We start from the raw sequence: 6,284 nt of genomic DNA on the forward strand, positions 1-6,284 counted from the left end.
AGTAGGATTACTTCACGTGCATTTAATGCACAGAAGTTATTGGGGGGGATTCGAATCCGAGCAATTTATTTTGTGAAAGGTCAATTGATAACATCCACACAATAGATATAGTTGACTCAAGAAAAAAATTAACACCGAATTTTTTTAGCGACTAATTTTTTAAAATTAATGACTCAGTCTGCGTCAACACATTTATTTCTAAGCAAGTTTATTGAAAGAGTGGAAATAAGCAGGGGAAGTGGCACAGGTTGTATTTTATCCTTGCATTGTCAAATCTCCGTTGAAGAAATGGATGATTCGGTCATATTTTTATAATTATTTATTGTTGTCCTCAGACCTCAGTCCCTCAGTCTTCTCAGATTATTTTTAACAATTATAAAATTCTAAGCTCTTATTATTTGCCTTATTTGCAGCATAATTAGCATACAAACTTTATAAATATTAATTAAATAAAGGTTGTAGAAGATACAAGAGAACCTTATGCTTTCTGAAAGGGTTATTCGAAAGTTATTTAGGAGGATTTTTAGATTTCAGTGCGGTTTTTAGGTATAAATAGCAATTTAATAGATAATGGAACCATCATACCTATTTAATTTTTAACCTATGTAATTCTCATTTTGCTTAGTATTTTTATTTACGAAATTGCTACCTTTTATTTACGTTAATCTAAATTTTAAGAGACAGGATAGCGTCAAAATCCACTTCTGGGCATGCGATTTCCCAAAATCTTCCGGTGGAGGACCCCCGAATCCCCCAGCCCCCATGGGCCCCAACCGAGGTCACACAATCACTCCAGGCCGCCCCTTCGTCCATTTTTTAGGGTGAAAGATTTCATGTTTTAATTTACTTCTACTTAATCCTTGGAGGTATTTGTAGTTCGCACTCTTATTGGAAGCAAAGCGTTGGTGCTTTTAATTTCATAACTTCCCACACTGGTGAACAAAGATTTTGTCCTGGAGACGTCGTTGGATGATCTTAGACGTATTTTTTGCTGATTCGGAATCTGGGCTTAGCTTATTTCCATCACATCTAGTTTCATTAGTACAGCTGAATGTTTGTTTTTTTATTTTCACAAAAGTAGTAATTTATTTCATTTACATATATCATGATAGCATGAACTGGTAAAAATAATAATTTCCTGTCATAACATATTGTCCTACGATGGCATGGCATGCCCTCCTATCCCAACAAAATATATAATTAACTTGCAGTAACCTATCGTTTTTTCGATGTAATGCATAATCAGCTTCCACTCCAAATACGTATATGACTGTAGGCGCGTAAAGACGTGTGATATTCATCAGCAGACGGTTTGAGAATTTGCTCGCAGGAAATATCAGCTTATTACATTGTAATCGTTGTGAAGTGTCTTAGCTTTCATCGTGGGGTCACTCCATTTCAAATCACCGAGGCAATGTTGCTCAGCATTTTTAATTATCCTGAATTTTTTTATGATTGGTTCCCTACAAGTGGAGAATCACAAAACACCATTTGACAAAAATATACAAGCCATACTTTTTTTGGCCGACATTTTTAAAAGGGCGAATGGGCCTAAAAAGAGCGTGAACTACTACGATGACTTTTGTTACGTGTGCGGTGAAATTACTTTCAAGGCTAAAAGGAGGAATATTGCCTTTTTGAGACAGTTTCAGACTTTATTTTAACTGTCTGTTGGAAGACGTGGATACAGGATCGGAGCCTTCTGCGATATGTAGCAGGAGTGAAAGGCTTCTCACTGGTTGGACTGATGGAAAACGTCATATGAATTTTTCCGTCCTCATAATTCGGCGGGAAGTTAAGAATCATATTTCTGACTACTATTTTTGTGAAACATTAATTAAAGGAAAATACCGAAGTTAAAACAAACAGTAAAAGATCCAAACAACCTAGAATCAGTCCCACACTTGAAAAATTTACTATTGCTGGAACCACACAAAATTTTAATCATAGGGAATATTCAGAAAGTATGTGAGAATGATGGATTCGAAATCTCGAAAGACCCAATTTTTGGACTAAACATATCTGATAGACCTCATTCTATGACGCAATAGGATGTAAGTGATCTATTGCGCAAATTATAAATTTGTTTAAAAAGCAGAATGAGATTTTAAGATCACAATTGAAGGGTTGGAGTTTGCTGGATCCAAATACAAACATTTCTATGCATAGATTTCTCAATGACGAATTTAAATCATTTTTCCCATGAAAACAATCTTCATTTTTGCAATGATGCTCTCTTTGTTGTGGCTACTCTTAGTTTTGAATACAACGCAGATGATTAGGTTGATTGATTTCTTTAACTTCAGCTTAAAGGCTGTTTTCTAACATAATGGAATTGAACTCCCTTCGAAAGCATTAGCTCATGGAACTGACATGAAAGAATCTTACCCGAATATGCAGTAAATTTTTCACTACGCAAAATTTGTGGAAAATTAAAAGTAGCTGCATTTTTACTTGGCATACGGTTTGACTACTCGAAATATTATTGCTTCTTCTGCGATTGGGATAGCAGAGACAGAAAAAATCATTGCTTGAAAAAAGATTGGCTATAACCTAAGCACTCGTTCCTGGTTTCCAAAATGTCCTTTTCAACTATTTTACGATCCTAAAAGTATTACTTTGTCACCCCTAAGTATTAAATTAGGGCTTTTTCAAAATTGTGTAAAAGATACATGCAAAAATGGTGCAGGTTTTACTTACTTGAAACAAATGTTCTCAAAATCAGTGAAAAACAGATAATAGAAGGATTTTTATTGGGCCATAGATTTTTTTAAGAAGCGCTGAAGGATTCGTAATTTTGACTGCTAGAGTTCAACAAAAAAGCGCGTGGAAGGCATTCAAAAATGCAGCTGTAGGTTTTCTAGGAAATAGAATGTCTAAATATCATCGCGATCTGGTGGTCAATGTAATAAAATTGCTCAAAAAATGGGCTGCTCTACGTATTTAAAAATCATCGGCTCACACCTGGACTTATTTCCTACAAACCTTGGCGCCGTTTCCACCAGAATATTTTACTGATGCACAAACGGCACCAATAAAAGTTCAGAAGCATGTTATCAGATTAGTGGTGGACACTGAAAAGGAATTCGTCAGAAGCTTAATATGCCAGAAAATTCCGAGTAAGTACCCATTTTTCAAATTACCTTAATTCTCAATTTTTTTACTTAAACCCCCTTGAATCCCCGTTGAATCCGATCCTTAAAAACTTAACATGATAGAAAACATCTGGAACCAGAATCGGAATCAGCCCGAAAAATACAAGGGGATCACCCAAAAACATGGCTAGAACAGAAAAAAATATTTTTTGGTTGATCAGTGTTATCGCTTGAGTTCCAAACATCATGATCTATGGCTATCATTCTGACTTCATCAACGAGTGTATCTGGCTATTTATTGAGTATTTTCCATAATATGAGTAGAGATTTTTATCAACGGAAATTTGACAATAGCAAGGATAAAATACAACCTGTGCCACTTCCCCTGCTTATTTCCACTCTTTCAATAAACTTGCTTAGAAATAAATGTGTTGACGCAGACTGAGTCATTAATTTTAAAAAATTAGTCGCTAAAAAATTCGGTGTTAATTTTTTTCCTGAGACAACTATATCTATTATGTTGATGTCATCAATTGACCTTTCACAAAATAAATTGCTCAGATTCGAATCCCCCCCAATAACTTCTGTGCATTAAATGCGCGTGAAGTAATCCTACTCATCTACGGAGTCACATACACATTCCGTGTTCACGGTGAGTCCAAATATGAATATGAAGAGAGGGAATCCTCGCCACGGAGCTCACAAGAAAACTCCGACGGCCCAACCTGTGCGTGGACGTGAGTTTCCTCAGTGCATTCTATCCGCTAGGGCATTTGAGCCTGTATTTTGACTCCTGTCTCGCTAGCCCGGTCGCCTCCGCGTCCATCCTCGTCGGCTATTGCTGGCGTACTGGTGAGGAATGCAGGCTACCTCATGTGCCAACCTTCCAAGTTTTTACCGACCCTACCACATCAGTTAAGTGGGGCTCGTGGGTGTCTACATACTTTTGAAAACGATAGTACTTACATATAGCTATACTTACGTTCTGTTGTTTCAAACGTCAATATGGAAATATTCAAATGTCTTTACCATAGTAATTCTGCTTTGTGTGGCATTATTTGAAGCAATCCAAGCTAAGTCTAAGTTATAGCTAAGAATCGCATCTAAGCCTATCATAAGTCCACGGTACATTTTTCACACCAGTACACGCTGTCTCTTCTTTTCTCATGCTTGGCATAAACTGTATACCTCTTTTGGGGCTTTGATTTCTTCCAAACTGCAGGAATTCTCCTTAGAAAATTTCTTTCAGTGAATCTTGGTACTAAATAGTCTAAAGAGTGATGGCCATATCCAAATTATCGCATGGAGTTGCATATTTCAAAAATATTAACTCCACCAACAGCAAGCGAAATGATAATGGGGCCAAATTATATACGTGTTTTCCCCATGAAAAACATATTAGTTTAAGACTGTGGCATCCAATTATGTACTTCATACACCACTTATTCGAAGGACAAGTGGAGGGCAAGAATGGAAAAGGAAGACCTCGAACAAAATATATGGAACAAGTAAAGAGAGATGTGAAAGAGAAGTAATACGTAGGTGTGAAAAGATTAGCTGATAGGAGAACTGAGTGGAGAGCTGCGTCAAACCAATCCTAGGATTGTTGACCAGTGATGATGACACCACTTGTTATGGCATTTTCTTTCGTTTAGGTACAAATTCAATAACAGGTCCTAACACACAAACAGACTTCTGAGCCTCTTTTTTGCCTTTCAATACTAATCCTACTTTGTACGATTCCCAATCATAAAAATAACCACACACAGGAAGTACACCTGGCAAGAATTACAACACACTGCCTAAAAGAACACCACACAGCATGAATAGTTCTAGTGGACTGAAAGGCAAGGTTTCGAGACTCCATCAAGAGACGAAAAAATATCTCAGGGTTCTGGTATATGCTGACTGTTTAGAGGGAATCTTATCTTAGTTGATTACTGTCCCCAAAAAAAATAAATTCGGAGTGAAGCACATGACCCCTTCGCTTAGAACTAACAAGGTGCACTAAACACACTTGAGACTCGAGGTGATGACACACAAGGAGAAGACAGAGAAGGCAGTAAGCTTATAAGGAAGATATCGTATCTGAAGCTAAAGTAGCTGACCCTTCTTGACGTCTCACAAACAGAATAGGCAACAGTTTTCAAGATAGAATAATTGAAGAAAGGTATTGATTTTTAAGACCAAATTTGTCATCTCCCTGGTTTAAAACAAATTTTATCGAAACATTAGAAAAACTGAAGGCATAAAATAGATATGAATATTGTATTGGAAAGAAAAAAAATCTTCAAAAAGCAGAGTTATTACTTTTAATTTAAAATACAATATCCGAAAGAGAAGACATATTAGATACAAGCTTACTGGGTATGTATCCATGATGGCGTTGAGGGACTAAGTGAGGTGCAGGTGAGCTAATTTCACTTATCATGGGCAGGGGGACCAGTGCCATTCCCTGGGACCCCAAGAGGAGGGGAGTATCCAAAGGTTTCACACCAGATTGAACACACACTAAACACACGAATACACTACCCACTCACCATGCTCTTTGTGGAAGTCATTCATTGTATTTTAAATTATCATAATGTTTATCCACAAAAGTCCAATGCCAAAAACTTAAATGTTTAAGTAAACATTCAAGTTTTAGTACTAGCTTTCCTAACTATCTCTTACTTGTAGTTTAGTTATCTTTTTTGTAACTCACATTCAATGCCAAGGGGAAGATATTCTGCTATTTCTGATTCCACATATTTACTCCCAGGATTAGCTTCACTAAGGGTATGAGGTTTACCACTGGCTGTAGATTCCTTAATTGAAGCCTAAATATGTCTATAGTCCCTAGATTCACATACCATCTGTTGTGATATGCAAGGTGTAATATTTACTACAATACAAACCTTAGTAAAATTGCCAAGGCAATTGAGAAACTTTTATTAAGTCTTCACAGATGCCCAGAAAGTTGGTACAGAAGATTTCCCCCCATGCAATTATAATTTAAATTTCACTGCGGTGTAATAGGCAGGTTTGAAATATGGCACACTTTTGTTGTCTCTCGTCAAAGACAAAGTTTCACATAAATATAGCGCATGATAATTAAAGAGGAAATCATGGAGAATAATTGTTTCAAAAGTAGGCTGTCAAATAAAATGAGTTGACGGCAATTTTTGAAGGCAAAGTATAAGGAAAAAA

The sequence above is a fragment of the Ischnura elegans genome, chromosome 6, assembly GCF_921293095.1.
Source record: "Ischnura elegans chromosome 6, ioIscEleg1.1, whole genome shotgun sequence".
Lineage (NCBI taxonomy): Eukaryota > Metazoa > Arthropoda > Insecta > Odonata > Coenagrionidae > Ischnura > Ischnura elegans.